This window comes from Moschus berezovskii, chromosome 13 (assembly GCF_049115385.1).
Source record: "Moschus berezovskii isolate FMDL1 chromosome 13, NW_MosBer_1.0, whole genome shotgun sequence".
Classification (NCBI taxonomy): Eukaryota; Metazoa; Chordata; class Mammalia; order Artiodactyla; family Moschidae; genus Moschus; species Moschus berezovskii.
The window spans coordinates 65993059-66012519 of NC_142472.1; the positions used below are offsets into that span (position 1 = coordinate 65993059).

At 42.5% G+C, this 19461-nt stretch overlaps 1 long non-coding RNA gene across 1 annotated transcript in view; it reads left to right on the plus strand.

Moving 5' to 3' along the window:
* The window catches only part of LOC148775859 (uncharacterized), a 125984-nt gene that overhangs the window by 71202 nt on the left and 35321 nt on the right, over positions 1–19461 (plus strand). Inside the window, exons 3-4 of the long non-coding RNA XR_016038900.1 lie at positions 7951–8063; positions 10686–10913. This is a non-coding gene — a long non-coding RNA (uncharacterized LOC148775859). The remainder of the gene's footprint in view (positions 1–7950; positions 8064–10685; positions 10914–19461) is intronic.

The window sequence follows — 19461 nt, forward strand, 5'->3', positions numbered from 1 at the left end:
GTTTCCACTGTTTTTCCATCTATTTCCCATGAAGTGATGGGACCAGATGCCATGATCTTTGTTTTCTGAATGTTGAGCTTCAAGCCAACCTTTTCACTCTCCTCTTTCACTTTCATCAAGAGGCTTTTGAGTTCCTCTTCACTTTCTGCCATAAGGGTAGTGTCATCTGCATATCTGAGGTTATTGATATTTCTCCCAGCAATCTTGATTCCAGCCTGTGCTTCTTCCAGCCCAGCATTCCTCATGATGTACTCTGCATATAAGTTAAATAAGCAAGGTGACAATATACAACCTTGACGTACACCTTTTCCTATTTGGAACCAGTCTGTTGTTCCATGTCCAGTCCTAACAGTTGCTTCCTGACCTGCATACAGGTTTCTCAAGAGGCAGGTCAGGTGGTCTGGGATTCCCATCTCTTTCAGAATGTTTCACAGTTTATTGTGATCGACACAGTCAAAGGCTTTGGCATAGTCAATAAAGCAAAAATAGATGTTTTTCTGAAACTCTCTTGCTTTCTCCATGATCCAGCGGATGTTGGCAATTTGATCTCTGGTGCCTCTGCCTTTTCTAAAACCTGCTTGAACATCTGGGAGTTCACGGTTTACATTCTGCTGAAGCCTGGCTTGGAGAATTTTGAGCATGACTTTACTAGCGTGTGAGATGAGTGCAATTGTGCGGTAGTTTGAGCATTCTTTGGCATTGCCTTTCTTTGGGATTGGAATGAAGACTGACCTCTTCCAGTCCTGTGGCCACTGCTGAGTTTTCCAAATCTGCTGGCATATTGAGTGCAGCACTTTCACAGCATCATCTTTCAAGACTTGAAATAGCTCAACTGGAATTCCATCACCTCCACTAGCTTTGTTAGTAGTGATGCTTTCTAAGGCCCACTTGACTTCACATTCCAAGATGTCTGGCTCTAGGTCAGTGATCACATTATCGTGACTATCTTGGTCGTGAAGATCTTTTTTGTACAGTTCTTCTGTGTATTCCTGCCACCTCTTCTTAATATCTTCTGCTTCTGTTAGGTCCATACTGATTGAATACAGCTTAATATTTATTAGAGGGAGGCTCCATAATCTTTTTTATGAAACCTTTGGTTAAAACAATTTTGTATTTTTTTTTGTTTGTTTTGAAGGTAATAATATTTATTAAGACATCTTAACTATATACCAGGTTTACCCATAAGACTCATTTAAACTCCACAACTACCCTGTGAAGTAGAGACCACCATATCTTCAGTTTGCAGACAAGTGAAACCTAAGGCACTGAGCAGTTACCCAATGTATCCAAGGATGCTCAGCTGGAATGTATTTCTGCCTGGCTCTCTGCTGTCTGATCATGGGGACTTTATTCTTTTTTCCCTTGATTGAGATATAATTGACATATAACATTACAGTAGTTTCGGGGGTGTAACATAATGATTTGCTATCGTGAAATGATCAACACTGTTAACATTTAGTTAACTTCCATCACCACATATAGTTACAATTTTTTTTTCTTGTGACCAGAACTTTGCAAAACTACTCTCTTAGCAACTTTCAAATATGCAATACGGTATCATTAACTACAGGCTTCCCTGGAGGCTCAGACAGTAAAGAATTTGCCTGCAATGCAGAAGACCTGGGTTTGATTCCTCAGTTAGGAAGATCCCCTGGAGTAGCGCAACCCACTCCAGTATTCTTGCCTGGAGAACAGTATTCTTGCCTGGAGAATTCCATGGACTGAGTAGCCTGGCAGGCTACAGTCAATGGGGTCACAAAAAGTCAGATACAGCTGAGCAACTTTCACTCACATTATTAACTATAGTCACTGTGTTGTACATTACACCCCCAGGACATTTCATAACTGGAAATTTGTACCTTATGATTCCCTTCACCCACTCCCAACTCCCCTATTTAAAAACAAAAACAGAAAACACATTTATTTATTTGGCTTCACTGAGTCTTAGTTGCAACATGCAGGATCTTCAGTCTTCATTGAAGCATGCAGGATCCAGTTCCCTGACCAGGGATTGAACCCAGGTCCCCTGCATTAGGAGCACAGTCTTAGGCGCTGGACCACCAAGGAAATCCTCAACTCCCACCTTTGGCAATGACCAGTCTGTCTGTATGATTCTTTTTTTTTTTTTAGATTCCACATAAAAATGAGATCATTCAGTATTTATCTGATAGTCATTTGAGGTGAATACTTTCCTAAAACAGTGTTTATCAAGTAGTTTATTATTTCCATTAAAAAAATAAATTCATAATAAAGAATATGATGCTTTTGACACTACATAAGGCCTTGTACTGCAAGGAGATCCAACCAGTCCATTCTAAAGGAGATCAATCCTGGGTATTCATTGGAAGGACTGATGCTAAAGCTGAAACTCCAATACTTTGGCCACCTCATGCAAAGAGTTGACTCACTGGAAAAGACTCTGATGCTGGGAAAGGTTGGGGGCGGGAGGAGAAGGGGATGACAGAGAATGAGATGGTTGGATGGCATCACCGACTCAATGGACATGAGTTTGAGTGAACTCCGGGAGTTGGTGTTGGACAGAGAGGCCTGGCGTGCTGTGATTCATGGGGTCGCGGAGAGTCGGACATGACTGAGCGACTCAACTGAACTGAACTGAAGGAAAGAATTAATTTCTTTTAATTTAAATAGTTTACTTTTAAAAGTAAATAAATTAGTGAAACAGAAGAGATAATTCACAAATATCATATAGATTTCAAAAGGTAGAAAATAATATATACAGTGGAATAAAATTTCCTTTTCAGCCCTGTTTCACAGCCACATTCCCTGCAAGCAACTACTGTATTTTATAAAAGAACAGGATTTTTTAAAAAAAATAAAAGAAACACATACTTATTCAATGCATACATATATACATACACATATATAAAATATATGCAATATGTGCAAAATATATCAAATGTTTACATGAGAACAACAGTGTGCTGAGCAGCCCTAAGGAATCAGATGGAATGCAAAGCCCTGGTAAAAAGTCTGTTCACAAAAAAGAAACAGAAGCAGCTGAGAAAACTCTTTGGTATTTTTCTAATATTATCCATTACCAGTTTATTTAAACTCGAAATCCGTTTTCTCATCAAGTTATAGCAAGAGATAAATCTGGAATCTATGCCACATTAACTGCACTAAATATAAATGCCCACCACCTCAGCTTTCCCTGCCTCAGATGGCAAATAAGACAGGAACCAGGCCTTCCTGAGAGGCAACAAACAACCAGAGTGCAAATGACAAATCAAATTTCCCAAGTGTGCTCAATCTCTTCCTATAGCTGGAAGAGACCTAAATAAACCAAAATCACAGCATAAAAATACCTTAGCTTTTCCCGGAATAATTTTGTGTGCTTAGTTGCTCAGTCATGTCTGACTCTTTGCCACTCCATGGACTATAGCCCACCCAGGCTGTTCTGTCCACAGGATTTCCCAGGCAAGAATACTGGAGTGGGTGGCCATTTCCTTTGTATTAAGCTGTAAACAACTCTGAACAGTCTCTTGGAACTATGGTGTATAATGAGGGAGAGCTGGCTGTTGGGTGCAGGTGGCACCTTTAGTGGAGATGGTGTAGTCCAGCCCTGGGATTGATAAAGCTCCAGGCAGTGGAGGGGGTTGGGGAGGGCAGTAGTGGTAGTGGAGAGTTGGGAAGGGAAGCTGGGAGGCAGAAGGGGAGGAGGGTGCTGATTCAAGCAGATTGAACTCAAAGAAGACTGATTTATAAACAGAAATGCCACTTATTCATTAACCATACTTTGTTGTCATTCAGTTGCTAAGTTGTGTCTGACTCTTTCTGTGGCCCCATGGACTGCAGCCCACCAGGTTCCTCATCCATGGGATTTCCCAGGCAAGATTACTGGAGTGGGTTGCCATTTCCTACTCCAGGGGACTTCCAGGCCCAGGGCTCGAACCCACCATTCCTGCATTGGCAGGTGGATTCTTAACCACTGAGCCACCAGAGAAGTCCTCATTAACCATACAGACCATGATAAAACCAAGTGAACAATTGTTACTTTACAGCATCACTCTCCAAACTTTCCTGAGATCCACCCTGTCTCTCGGTCTCTCAGCATGGACACTTTGGTGGACGGCTAGGAGGTAATAGTAATGTACTATGGTGGTCACAGATTCTGTGTCCCATGGCCTTAGTCCCAATCCAGGCCTGGCTATTTGCCAGCTATGTAACTTCAAGTGGTTATTTAACTTCTCTCTTCCTGTGAAAATGGGAGTGATAATAGTACCTACTTCAGCACGTCATTGTCAAGATTAAATGATAGCACAGGGAGCTCAGCTTAGTATTCTGGATGGGGGGGTGGTAGGAGGGAAGCTCAAGAGGGAGGAGAGGGAGGGGATATATTTATACTTATACCTGATTCACCTTGTTGTACAGCAGAAACTAACCCAACATTGTAAAGCAATTATACTCCAATTAAAAAATAAATTAAAAAAAAGATTAAATGAACGAATTCATGTTGAACATTTAGCACTGTGCCTAGTACATGTCAAACACTTAATACAGCCATTAGTATTAGAGGTTACTTTTGTCTGCTTCTGTTGATTTGTAGTTGTTTCTGCTCTCAGAGAATGTGCTATTTTTCATTCTTTGCCCAAATTAAGGAAAGGGAAAGAGGAAGACCAGCTTGACTCGATGGTGAAAAGTCTGAAATGTATTCAGTGTTTCAAAGAAATGCAATTGCACTGCTTTCAAATTTGAATTGTTATCCCAAATAACATGGAAAACAAAGAAATGAAGCAATTTTTTCTGCACTTTTTTCCTTTCATTTATTCATTTATTTTAATTGATGTGTAATTGAGTTACAACATTGTGTTAGTTTCAAAGTTAGTATAGCAAAGTGATTCAGTTATCCATGTGTGTGTGCCGGCTAAGTCCACACATATGTATATATTTTTTCAGATTATTTTTCCTTTTAGGTTATTGAAGCAAATTTTTAAAAGTTGAAATAAGTAAAAAAAAAAAAAAAAGAGGGAACTTAATGTAAAAATTCAGTGTGTAGTAGACAAGTATTAATATTTCCAGTGTCCAGTATATACCCAGCTAGTGGTTTTTCAAGTGGTCATGTATGGATGTGAGAGTTGGACTGTGAAGAAAGCTGATCGCCGAAGAATTGATGCTTTTGAACTGTGGTGTTGGAGAAGACTCTTGAGAATCCCTTGAACTGCAAGGAGATCCAGCCAGTCCATTCTAAAGGAGATCAGTCCTGGGTGTTCATTGGAAGGACTGATGCTAAAGCTGAAACTCCAATACTTTGGCCACCTCATACGACGAGTTGACTCACTGGAAAAGACTCTGATGCTGGGAGGGATTGGGGGCAGGAGGAGAAGGGGACGACCGAGAATGAGATGGCTGGATGGCATCACCGACTCAATGGACATGAGTTTGAGTGAACTCCGGGAGTTGGTGATGGACAGGGAGGCCTGGCGTGCTGTGATTCATGGGGTCGCAAAGAGTCGGACACGACTGAGCGACTGAACTGAACTGAGTCTTCCTCTTTCTAACCTTCTCTTTTTTAAATCCATTTGTAACACACCAGCCAAAATAATCTTTTAAGGTTTTAAGTCTGATCACATCACTTCTGAGCTTCCCAGGTGGTGCTAGTGTTAAGACACAGGTTCGAGCCCTGGGTCAGGAAGATCCCCTAGAGGAGAGCATGGCAACCTATTCCAGTATTCTTGCCTGGAAAAGCCCATGGATGATGGAGCCTGGTGGACTACAGTCCATGTGGTCGCTAAGAGTTGGACACGACTGAAGTGACTTAGCACACGTGCTGCTTCTGTGTTCAAAATCTCCCAATGGCCCCCCACCTCATTCAAAGTAAAAGCCAACATCTTCACAATGCCCCCATAAGGCCTTATATAATCTGTGCAACCCAACCCTGCTTCTGTGACTTAATCCTTTCCGATCCTCCAGCCTACTTCCTCTGCACAGGCCACGTGGGACTCTTTGCTGTTCCTCAATGTGCCAGGTACTCTTGCCTCAGGGCCTTTGCACTGGTAGTTCCTTCTGCCGAGAGTCCTTTTCTTGAAATCACATTTCAACCCTCTCTAATCTCCTTTCCCACTCTGTTTTCTCTACAGTGTTTTTCTATACATTTATTGATTTATTATGTTAACAATCTATCTTGCCTAGCCCTCCCTTCAATATAAAATTCCATAAGACAGGGGGTTTTGTTAGTTTATTGCTGCATCACTAATCCTCAGGTTAGTGATAGCACCCTTAGTTGAATGGATAAATGGTCACCTCATGTGTTATTCCATTTATATCTTTTGGTGAAGGTCTGATTTTCATAATAACATGTCACTAAATGGTAGCTATTTTTATAATTAGGTATTTTTGTAGTCAACAATTGCTGTCTCCTGAAATGAAAAATAGACTGAAAGCATCTTTAAGTTCTTGAAGCTGGAATTGAAAAACCACTGATTATTTTAAAGTGTGGCTATCCTTTAAAAAACATCTTACATAAGATTGAAAGTCAGAGGAAGAAGTTTTTTTAACTTCTTACTCAATATGAATGACATGCATCACTTCTGAATTACAAGAAATTATGAATTGTCGTATAAATTTAAGTTGGCCTTTTCTAATTCCAGCATGAATTCTCTAGCCCTTAGATATGATTTTTAGATTTGTCCAAATGGTGTATGACAGCAGAAGTGTGGGCCTAGATATCCCTCCTTCTGCTTTGCTAGAGATAAGGCCTGCCTACTGAATTTCTGGTTTCCATTACAGCTGATGACATGAAAGAAATGCTTGTAAGAACAAATGTTTGGTTCCAGGCTGTAGCCTAATTTAATAGTGTACTTGAAAAAGAAAAGTTGATGATTCATTCCAAAACCCCTGGGGAAGGAGCAGTGATTGTAAACAAATTGGAAAGGGGCAAGAAGGCCAAACATGAAACCATTGCCATGATCTTCAACAACAACCAAAAGAGTCTTGTCTAAACTTGATCAAATGCTGATTTCTTTCCAGAATTATTTTAACTGAGGAAAGATTGTTCAATTCAAAATCCCTTTCCCTCTGCTCTGCTGTGGGAAGGGGGAGATGGTAACTGTATTAATTTTGGATAATTTCAGATAATATGAAGTATTTGGTGGAGAGATTACCCTGAGGTTTTCGTAACTGTGGTTTTGCTCAAATTGCTTGTGATTGCCATGTTTTTATGGGCCAGCCCTAGGCAAATTTTTATGGAAGAGGAAAGAGACACTTCCTTAAAAACAGAAACCGAGACTGAAGACACATCAGCCATCTACGTCTGTGGAGGAGACAGCTGCCACAGGCGAGACCCCAAAACCACTTCGACCCCTTGTTTGTTGGTGCCTAAAAGTTTGAACACCGGGCATTCGTTTTCTTGGTTTAAGATTTCATCTATTAAAATACTAACAGCCCAACTCAGGATCACATGTTAAATTCTCTGGGATCACATGTTAAATTCTCAGGATCACATGTTAAATTTTACTTCGATGGTGATTTCCTCACTGACTCCAGATCTAACAGGCTTTTCCAGCTTGGTTGGGGAGAAGGCAAACGGATCCTGGCTCTTTGGAAATGAGGCTGAATGTGTGAGGGGGGAGGTGCCTCCCTTGGAGGAAAACAGGGAAGATCACCAGTAAGTGAGGAAGCTCAGGAAAGAAATTTGGAGACTTTTTCCTCGGAAGGAACCCTTTTTAGCCATCTTTCCTTCTCTGAATACTGGAAGAACAGAAGGTTGATATGGAGACATGGTGCTAAGAAATCAGGCACACTTGAGTCTCTGGAAACCTCACCACTGAAGAAATTAACACAATAGTTAATCCTCCAATGAGTCCAGATGACTTGCTTACTTTAATTAACATCTATTGTTTCACCATAGCAACCAGGGACATTTTAGCACCTTTATCATTTTATTTATTTTTAAATGTCATTTATTTTTATTTTTTTGGCCTTTCCACACAGCAGATGCGACCTCAGTTTCCTGACCAGGGGTTGAACCTGTGCACCATGCTTTGGAAGTGCAGAGTCTTAACCACTGGACCACCAGGGAAGTCCCACCTTTATCATTTTAAAAGGTATTCTATAAAACACTTCTGACATGGGAAAATTCCTCTCTCTCCCCTACAGTTTTATAAAGGAGTAACATGGATGCTGGTGTACATAAATGTCCCCAGGCTTTTAGTCACCTGTCAGGCTTTCCAAATAGGTTGTGTTATTGGCTACCTGGTTATCACAGAAATAACAGTGACTTTTTATTTTCATTTTTCACCATTTAACTTAGTTATTTCCTATTATGTAACTTTCAGAACAACTTAGTACCTAGACCAAAAGGAGATTTTACAAAGTTTGGCTTATTATGTCATTTTTTATTTTTATTAACTTTTTAACTGGAGTTGATCTACAATGTTATATTAGTTTCAAGTGTACAGCAGAATCATTCCATTATTTTTATAATTGCAGATTATACTCCATTATAAGTTATTATAAGATAATGGCCACAGTTTCCTATGCTACACAATATATCCCTGTTACTTATCTATTTTATCCATATCAATTTGCATCTGTTAATCCCATACTCCAAATTTGTCCTTCCCCACCCTTTGGCAATCACAAGTTTGTTTTCCATGTCTGTGAGTCTGTGCGTATTTTGTTAGTATACCATTTTGTAAGTCATGATTTGCAATGCAGTACATATCTTTGCTGCTTCTTCTTTTTTAAATATTTATTTATTTGACTGACTGGGTCTCAGTTGTGGCACATAGGATCTTGAGTTGTGGCATGCAAACCCCTAGTTGTGGCATGTGGGATCCAGTTCCCTGACCAAGAATTAAACCTGGACATTGGGAGTGGGGAGTCTTAGTCACTGGACTACCAGGGAAGTCCCATCTTTGCTTCTTAAGGCTACAGTGTGTGTGCTCGCTTAGTCGTGTTGGACTCTTTACAGACACCATGGACTGTAGCCCACCAGGCTCTTCTATCCATGAGATTTTCCAGGAAGGAATACTGACTTGGGTTGCCATTTCCTCCTCCAGGGGATCTTCCTGACCCAGGGATTGGATCATTGGCAGGCAGATTCTTTACCACTGAGCCACCTGGAAATCTCAAGGCTATGGCACGACTGTTCAAAAAGAGTCCCCTCGTCTTGGAAAGACTGCCAGGTTTCTTTGTCATCATTAGTTTCTTTACCATACATTTCACACATATCACATAGCAGAGCCTGGGCTGGGCGCTGAGGCCACAGAGCTGAGATCCACCTTCTTGACCTCTGGTTACTAACTAGTCAGTGGGAAACACACAAATCACCATCTGCTAAGAACAGGACAGATGCTGGCACAGGGACTGTGGAAGTTTCCGGATGTCAGGAAGGCTTTTCTGTGGGGATATAGTGTCTGAGCTAAAAGTTTTAAGAATTTGATGAATGGTAGGAATTAGCAGGTGAAGTGGCAGGGATGGCACCCCACTCCAGTACGCTTGCCTGGAAAATCCCATGGACGGAGGAGCCTGGTGGGCTGCAGTCCATGGGGTCGCACAGAGTTGGACACGACTGAAGCAACTTAGCAGTAGCAGCAGGAATTAGCAGGTGAAGTGGCAGGGAACATTACAGGAAGAGGGAACAGCATTTGCAAAGAAAGACTGGAGAGAGAACTCTACCTTCTTCTTTAAGCTTAATTCTTACTCATCACTGCATCTCAAAGGTCTGTCTGGCATGTCAGAAGTACACATAAATATTTGTTGAACTTGAATGAACTGAACTTCAAATATTTATTGCTGCCAATAGGATTGTGGCCAAAACAGAAGTTCTTGTTTTTGTGGTGTGTATGTTCTATGCAGGCGTTAAGAAGAGTTAACATTTACCAAGCACTTTCTGAGCTTCCCTGGTGGTCCAGTAGTCAAGAATTTGCGTTCCAATGCAGGACAAGCATGTTTGATACCTGGCCAGGGAACTAAGATCCCACATGTGGCACAGGGTTGCCAAAAAAAAGTTTTTAAAAAAGGGAAAGAAAAGAAAAACTTTTACTAAGCACTTACTACCTGCCACCAGGCCAAGAGCTTTATATATTTACTCATTCATTCTTCACAATAAGACTTTAAGTAGGTATAATAAGATTATCCCAATGTTACCACTGAGGGCACAGAGAGGTTAAGAAACTTGTCTAAGCTTACCCAGCTTGTGGGAGGTGGAAGTGAAATTCAAAGCTGGGAGATCTTGGCTTTTGGAGTGACTTTTAACCTCTACAGTTAGCATTTCAAGAGTTTTTAAATGGCTTTTCAGTCTTCTTTTTGGCAACCAAAATAAAAAAATTCTGAATGTCCATTTTCCTTCCACCTCTTTTCTCTTTATTGACCTAAGAATTATTTGGCATAAACATATAAGTCTAATGGACATTTTGAAAAGCAAGAGGAGGATTAAAATTAAAGGTAATGTGGTCTTTTATTTTATTTTAATATGGTCTTTTAAAAAAAGGCAAAGGAACTTCCCTCATGGTCCAGTGGCTAAGACTCTGGCCTCCCAATGCAGGGGGCTTGAGTTCAATCCCTGGTCAGGGAACTAGATCCCACATGCTGCAACTAAAGATCCTGCATGTTGCAGCTAAGACCCAAATAAATATAAAAAAAAAAGTAAAGAGGGGATAATGGTCATATTAGAAATCAAAGCACATTTAAAATTATACTAATTAAGGGGCTTCCCTTGCCAGTGCAGGAGACACAGGGTTCGATCTCTGGTCTGAGGGGCAACTGAAACCATGCACCACAGCTACGGAGCCTGTGCTCTAGAGCCCAGAAGCCTCAACTACGGACCCTCTGCACCCTAGAGTCAGTTCTCCCCAACAAGACAAGCCACCACGAGAAGCCTGCGCACCACGGCAAAGAGGAGCACCCACTCTCTGCAGCTAGAGAAGAGCCTGAGCAGCAACAGAGACCTGGTACAGTTAAAAATAATAAATTGAAAAATAAAGTTATACTGATGAAAATATAGACATGGCGACCATAGTTAATAATACTCTATTGTATATCTGGAAAAGACTCTGATGCTGGGAAAGGTTGGGGGCGGGAGGAGAAGGGGACGACAGAGAATGAGATGGCTGGATGGCATCACTGACTCTGTGGACATGAGTTTGAGTGTACTCTGGGAGTTGGTGATGGATAGGGAGGCCTGGCGTGCTGTGATTCATGGGGTTGCGGAGAGTCGGACACAACTGAGCGACTGAACTGAACTGAACTGATTGTATACCCAGAAGTTAGTAAGCGAGTCGATCTTAAACGTTCCCATCATAAGAAAAGAATTTGTTACTATGTGTGGTGATGGATAACTAAACTTATTGTGGTGGTCATTTTGCAATACATAAAGATATTGAATCATTATATTCTATACCTGAAAGGAAGATAATGTTGTATGTCAATTATATCTCAAAAAAAAAAGAAAGAAAGAAAACTATATATTTAGTGTGAGCACAGATTTGGGTCCTTCCGCTACTATCTACTTCCTTCTCCTCCAGACCCAAGGATCGGTAGGGAAAATGAGAAAGATTTCTCATTTAGATATAAAGAATCATAAACAAACTCTGCTGCTGTCCCCATTCACTTGGTATTTCCCTGGTGTTTCAATTACTAAACCGGTTGCCTTTCACATCAGATACCAGAGAGGCGAGAAGAGTTGGATCCTATCTTCCCGCTAGGGAAGGCTCAGTGGTAAAGAATCCGCCTGCCAATGCAGGAGACATGGGCTCAGTCCCTGGTCTGGGAAGATTCCAATGCTGAGGGACAACTAAGCCTGCGCGCCACAACTTCTAAGCCTGTACTCTAGAGCCCTGGAGCCACAACTACTGATTGAGCCCAAGTGGTCCGACTACTGAAACCCAAACACTCTAGAGCCTGTGCTCTGAGACAAGGGAAGCTGCCTGTGCACTGCGAGAGAAAGCCCTCGCAGCAACAAAGACCCAGCACAGTCAAATAAATCAATAACATTATTTTTTTAAACTACTGACAAATTTTCTTTTTTTAAATAGAGAGAGGGAGAACTTTAAACTTTTTGTATAACTGAAATTAATATATTTTAAATTACTTGATTTAATCATTAAGTTTTATGGATATATCATGCGTATTTCATCAAACTGGCAACAGAGAACTATTAAGTACAAAATTCCTGACTGCCATAGTAACTTGCCTGATTCTGAGAAAGACGGTCTAGACTGGAAGTTCCAATAGTTCTCTACCAAACTTGTCCTGAGATTTTACAATTATAAATTTAATATAAAATATATAGATTACAAATAGATTAAGTAAAATAAATTTAGGTAAGTACTACCCAAAGGACACACTCCTGCCACTTAAGGACTCTAAGCCGAGGATTGATACTCTGCTGAGAAAGCTACCTTAACAAGCAAAGACAGCTGCCAGCAGTCTTATGAAGGACAGACTAGAAAGAGACAAGACTGTAGTCAGGGAGACCAGCTCAGTTTGGAGATGATGGAGCAGTAGTTGAGGAACTGGAGAGAAAGAGACAAATTCAAGAGATTTTAAAAAGTGTTACTTGCTCAGTCACGTCCAGTTCTTTGGGACCCCATGGACTGTAGTATACGGTCAAGCCCCTCTGTCCATGGAATTCTCCAGGCAAGAATATTGGACCCATTCCCTTCTCCAGGGGATCTTCCTGACCCTGATCTTCTTGAGAATAGAAGACAAAAGGAGAGGATTTGAACAAGAAGATCACCAGCTTATGTGCTTGCATGGATCTTGATGGGGCTCCCCCAGTGGTTCAGTGGTAAAAAGATGCTGGAGATGTGGGTTCGATCCCTGGGTCAGGAAAATCCTCTGGAGGAGGAAATGGCAACCCACTCCAGTACTCTTGCCAGGGAAATCCCATGGACAGAGGAGACTGGCAGACTATAGTCCATGGGTCACAGAGGGTTGGACACGACTGAGTGACTAAGCACACACACACAAGCAGGAAATTAGGAGAAAGTGATGTCACGGGTGCCAAAGAAGAGGGGACTTTAGAAAGAAATGTGGTCAATGCTCAATGACACAGAGACAGTGTGTATATCAACGTGTTAGAAAGTTATATCGGGTTATATTGGATCGAGCAATAGCGATGTCACCTCTGCCATCTGTGGGGATAGGGTCACAATTCAGATGGTGCTGGAAGCCAGATCGAAGTGGGTAAAGTGGTGAATGGGAGGATTGTAAAGAGGCAGTGATGATTTCATAGACGCATCTTTGCAGAAGGTTGTCTGTGAATGGAAAGAGAGTTTGTGTAGAAGATAGAAGGCCTTTTTTTCTCTTTAAAGATAAAAAGCATGGGCTTAGTCATAGGCTCTGGGCTTCAATGGTGGCTCAGATGGTAAAGAATTCGCCTGCAATGCAGGAGACCTGGGTTTGATCCCTGGGTTGGGAAGATCCCCTGGAGGTGCGCATGGCAACCCACTCCAGTATTCTTGCCTGGAGAATCCCCATGGACAGAGGAGCCTGGCGGGCTACAGTCCATGGGGTTGCAAAGAGTCTGACACGACTGAGTGACTAAGCACATTCATAGGCGCAGGGAAGAAAGCAGCAGGGAGGGAGAGAGACAGGGGAAACAGTGTAGAATGGATACGTGAAAAGACTAAAACACCAGAGGAGATAAGAAAGGTTGGTATCCAGAGTAGCTATGCATTAGTGGTGGAACACTCTCTCGATGAGTTGGAAGGAGGGCAGGATAGGCATAAATGAAGATATGTTTGGAGTTGGATAGAAGGGCAAGCGCTGGAGGGAGTTCCCATCTGCTGATGATTTCTGCGGAAGGGTCATAAGCAGAGTGGTAAAGATTTAGAATCACCATTTAGAAATTTAGGTTGAAGGTGGTTGTTTAAAGACACATAGGATGACGGCACAGCATTGCAGAGGATTTGTCTGTGGTTGGAGGTCATAAACTTACAGTTGTGATGATTTGCAATGGATATGCTAATTGCCTGGTTACAGGGGCACAGAAGATAAGACTGGAATTATGACTGGAATTACAACCAGATTGATCCAGGCAGTGGAATTATAGGCTTTAAAGGTTCTAGGCAAGGCAGACTATTGTCTAAGGTCATACAGCCAATAGGAGTGGAGCTAGATTTGAGTAGCTTGATAACCTTAGCTGAACTTGGAGGCTAGGGTGCTGAGTAGGTCAACCATATGACAGGAAAATTGCCTAGGTCAATGGCAGACCTTGGAATGAAGACAGAGTCTAAGATTCAGATGCCAAAGTTCTTGGTGAATGAGGCCTGGTTGAACACTTAAAGAATACCTACTGTATCACTGTCGAGTTAGGCTTTCAACAAACAAACATCACCTTTAATTCAACCACGATAAAGGTTTTTTTAAAAACATTATTGTTTTACAAATTAAAACATATCTAGAGAGAAACTAGGAGGAGCCATAATTTAAAAATTAAAAATAACTTTAAAATTAAATATGAATTGAAATAATGGGATACTGCTATGGAAGTAGTGACAGATTTTCTTTTCTTGGACTCCAAAATCACTGCAGATGGTGACTGCAAGCATGAAATTAAAAGATGCTTGCCCTTTGGAAGGAATGCTATGACAAACGTAGACAGTGTAGTAAAAGTCAGAGACATTACTTCGCCAACAAAGGTCCATATAGTCAAAGCTATGGTTTTTACCCTAGTCGTGTGCTGATGTTAAGAGTTGGACCATAAAGGAGGCTGAGGGCCAAAAAACTGATGCTTTTGAATTGTGGTGTTGGAGAAGACTCTTGAGAGCCCCTTGGACAGCAAGGAGATCAAACCAGTCAATCCTAAAGGAAATCAACCCTGATTATTCAATGGAAGGACTGATGCTGAAGCTGAAGAGCCAATACTTTGGCCACCTGATGTAAAGAGCTGACTTATTGGAAAAGATCCTGATGCTGGGGAAAATTGAAAGCAAAAGGAGAAGGGGACAGCAGAGGATGAGATGCTTAGACTGCATCTCTGACTCAATTGACATGAATTTGAGCAAACTTTGGGAAATAGTGGAGGACAGAGGAGTCTTACACACTAAAGTGCATGGGGTCACAAACAGTCAGACATGACTTAGTGACTGAACAATAACAGCACACACCTCCACCAGAGTGGTATGATTTTTTTTTACAATTGATGAACTTACATTGACACTATAATTATGGATACATGTCATTCAACATTTGTCCAAATGCATAGAATGTACAACCAAGAGTGAGCCCTAATGTAAAGCCCTCCCTATGGGAGGGAGACAAACTACATGCACAGAGAATGGGTTTGTTTCCCAGGGTCAACTGGTAACCAGACGGTATTGCCAGAAAGCTGGGCCTTTTTGGCCAAAGATAGGTTTTCCAGAGCAGGTTATAGTTTCTCCCACTGTGCATGGAGTCAGTTTAGAAAAAAATAGAACCACAGCCCAATACTTTGGCCACCGGATGTAAAGAGCTGACCCACTGAAAAAGATCCTGACGCTGGGAAAGACTGCAAGTCAAAGGAGAAGGGGGCAGCAGAGGATGAGATGCTTAGACTGCATCACTGACTCACCACCTTCCCACAGCTTCCCATTCCTTCCCAAACTTTCCCATCTCTCCCCACACCTTACCATACCTGACCACACCTCCCCACACCTCCTGACAGCTCACCACACCTTCCCAAACCTTCCCACCTCTCCCCACACCTTACCACACCTGACCACACCTGACCACACCTGCCCACCCCTCTCCACACCTTACCACACCTAACCAAACCTCCCCACGCTTCCCCACACCTCTCTACACCCCCCCATACATGATCACACCTCCCCACACCTCATCTCATAATAGCTCACTACCCCGAACCTTCCCCACACCACCAGGAGATGGTAGCCTCATGCTGAGACGGGCACTTGGAATCGAGTTTGGCACCATGAAGACAAGCTGTAGAGTCAACAGGCAGGATGAGAGCAGAAATAATCCCAGTAACAGTGGTCGAACGTGGTACATGAAGTGCACCCTTACAGGAAAAGATACAGGACAAGAGATATAGCAGAAAAGAGAGAAAATGAAGTTGCCCAGTTGTGTCTGACACTTTGCGACCCCATGGACTGTAGCCCACCAGGGTCCTCTGTCCATGGGATTCTCCAGGCAAGAGTACTGGAGTGGATTGCCATTTCCTTCTCCAGGGGATCTTTCTGACCCAGGGATTGAACCCGGGTCTCCTGCATTGTAGACAGACACTTTACGGTCTGAGCCACCAGGGAAGTATAGCAGAGGGAGGGACCAAAAAGCAGGACAGATAAAACAGTAAAGGAAGGGGAGGGAGGAGAAAATAAAGAAACAGTGAATTTGCAAAAGACTATCCTCAGGTCAAGAACACCTTGGTGCTAGTGGCAGGACCTGACACCATGCCTCTCTCAGTGGGGGTTTATGTTCTGTTGGAAAACTCAGCAGTGGCCACAGGACTGGAAAAGGTCAGTCTTCATTCCAGTCCCAAAGAAAGGCAATGCCAAAGAATGCTCAAACTACCGCACAATTGCACTCATCTCACACGCTAATAAAGTCATGCTCAGAATTCTCCAAGCCAGGCTTCAGCAATATGTGAACCATGAACTTCCAGATGTTCAAGCTGGTTTTAGAAAAGGCAGAGGAACCAGAGATCAAATTGCCAACATCCGCTGGATCATGGAGAAAGCAAGAGAGTTCCAGAAAAACATCTATTTCTGCTTCATTGACTATGCCAAAGGCTTTGACTGTGTGGATCACAATAAACTGTGGAAAATTCTGAAAGAGATGGGAATCCCAGACCACCTGACCTGCCTCTTGAGAACCTGTATGCAGGTCAGGAAGCAACAGTTAGAACTGGACATGGAACAACAGACTGGTTCCAAATAGGAAAAGGAATACGTCAAGGCTGTATATTGTCACCCTGCTTATTTAACTTATATACAGAGTACATCATGAGAAACGCTGGGCTGGAAGAAGCGCAAGCTGGAATCAAGATTGCCGGGAGAAATATCAATAGTCTCAGATATGCAGATGACACCACCCTTATGGCAGAAAGTGAAGAGGAACTCAAAAGCCTCTTGATGAAAGTGAAAGAAGAGAGTGAAAAAGTTGGCTTAAAGCTCAACATTCAGAAAGCTAAGATCACGGCATCTGGTCCCATCACTTCATGGAAAATAGATGGGTTAACAGTGGAAACAGTGTCAGACTTTATTTTTCTGGGCTCCAAAATCACTGCGGATACTGATTGCAGCCACGAAATTAAAAGATGCTTACTCCTTGGAAGGAAAGTTATGACAAACCTAGATGGCATATTAAAAAGCAGAGACATTACTTTGCCAACAAAGGTCCATCTAGTCAAGGCTATGGTTTTTCCCGTGGTCATGTATGGATGTGAGAGTTGGACTGTGAAGAAAGCTGATCGCCGAAGAATTGATGCTTTTGAACTGTGGTGTTGGAGAAGACTCTTGAGAGTCCCTTGGACTGCAAGGAGATCCAGCCAGTCCATTCTAAAGGAGATCAATCCTGGGTGTTCATTGGAAGGACTTATGCTAAAGCTGAAACTCCAATACTTTGGCCACCTCATGCAAAGAGTTGACTCATTGGAAAAGACTCTGATGCTGGGAAGGATTGGGGGCAGGAGGAGAAGGGGACGACAGAGAATGAGATGGCTGGATGGCATCACCAACTCGATGGACATGAGTTTGAGTGAACTCTGGGAGTTGGTGATGGACAGGGAGGCCTGGCGTGCTGTGATTCATGGGGTTGTAAAGAGTCGGACACGACTGAGCAATTGAACTGAACTGAAGACACTGCAAGGATGATAGAGATAACACAAGTACTGCAATGGCTTTAACAATACCTACATTGAAGAAGTAATCTAAGAGGATAAAGTGAAAAACAAAGGACTTAGGACTTTTAAGCAGTGGAGTCATATATTGTGACTGTGTGTGTGTGTTAGTCCCTCAGTTGTGTCTGACTCTTGAAACCGCATGTAGTGTAGCCCACCAGGCTCCTCTGTCCATGGAATTCTCCAGGCAAGGATAATGGTGTGGGTAGCCATTTCCTCTCCCAGGGGATCTTTCCAACCCAGGGATTGAACCTGGGTCTCCTGTATTGCAGGCAGATTCTTTACTGTCTGAGCCACCAAGGAAGCCCCATACTGTGACTAGTTGGATATATTTCACTTAATGTGAATCTTTCCCTTATTATATTTATTGAATTGTTTTTAAGGAGTCCTGTAAAATTTCTCCACTTGAGAATACTAACACAACGTTGTCTGATTCTGAAATACCTGACTCTGGATGGTTTCTACAAACCGTCTTTGCAATCAGTGATCTGGTTCCAGATAGAGAGGAGATGACTGAGTGGATTTACCTGGGCTCCTGGAAACCTGGGCAAGAGAAGAAAGAAATGAAAGCTGCTGAGTTAAACTCCGACTAGAGATGATTTACAAGAGTATTTTCTGTCGTCAAGGAGATAACTTGGGGAAAACTCTATTTTGTATTGCCAAACAAATTAGTAATTGAAATTGATTTCTGGTCATTGATTTTTGATTCCACATTATTTTCAGTTGATGTTAGTTATAATTTTGAGAAGAACAGTCAAGATTGAGTGCTTACTGTGACCATTATCTCAGACCATTCCGTTCCGTTCGTCGCTCAGTCGTGTCCGACTCTTTGCGACCCCGTGGACTGTAGCCTACCAGGCTTCTCCGTCCATGGGATTCTCCAGGCAAGAATACTGAAGTGGGTTACTGTTTCCTTCTCCAGGGGATCTTCCCGACCCAGGGATTGAACCTGGGTCTCCCGCACTGGGGGCAGACGCTTTAACCTCTGAGCCACCTTAGAGAGACCTATAGAGCGATGTCTCTTTGGATATCTAGTCTAGCTCTTCTTTTTAAATGAGGTGGAGAGAGAGGTTCCTCCCCACAGAGGCAGGCACAAGACAAAAACCTGGGCATCCTAATTTCACTGTATCAGCATTTGATGCTGCTGTGGTTGGGTTCCCCCCCAAGCAGGTTCTGAGACAAATTTGCATGCAAGGAATTTATTGGGGGAACTTTCCTGGTGGTTCAGTGGTTAAGAATCTGCCTGCGACTGCAGGGGACATGGGTTCGATTCCTGGTCTGGAAAGATCACACATGCCTGAGAGCAACTAAGTACGTGCATCACAACTACTGAGCCTGTGCTCTAGAGCCCACAAGCCAAAACTGCTCGACGCCTGAGTGCCTAAGCCCGTGCTCTGCGACCAGAGAAGTCACGGCAATGAGAAGCCTGTGGACCTTAACGAAGAGTAGCCCCTGCTCACTGCAACTAGAGAAAGGCCGCTTGCAGCAACAAAGATCCAGTGCAGCTAAAAGTAAATGAATAAGTAACATTTGTTTAAAAAGAAAAGAAATATATTTGGAATATACAGGGAAGTGCCCTGGGGAGTAGAACAGAGAGGGGCAGAGGGAGGAGTGACTTAACTTCCAGGTTGTCTGGAACTGGAATGGTCCTCCTGAGT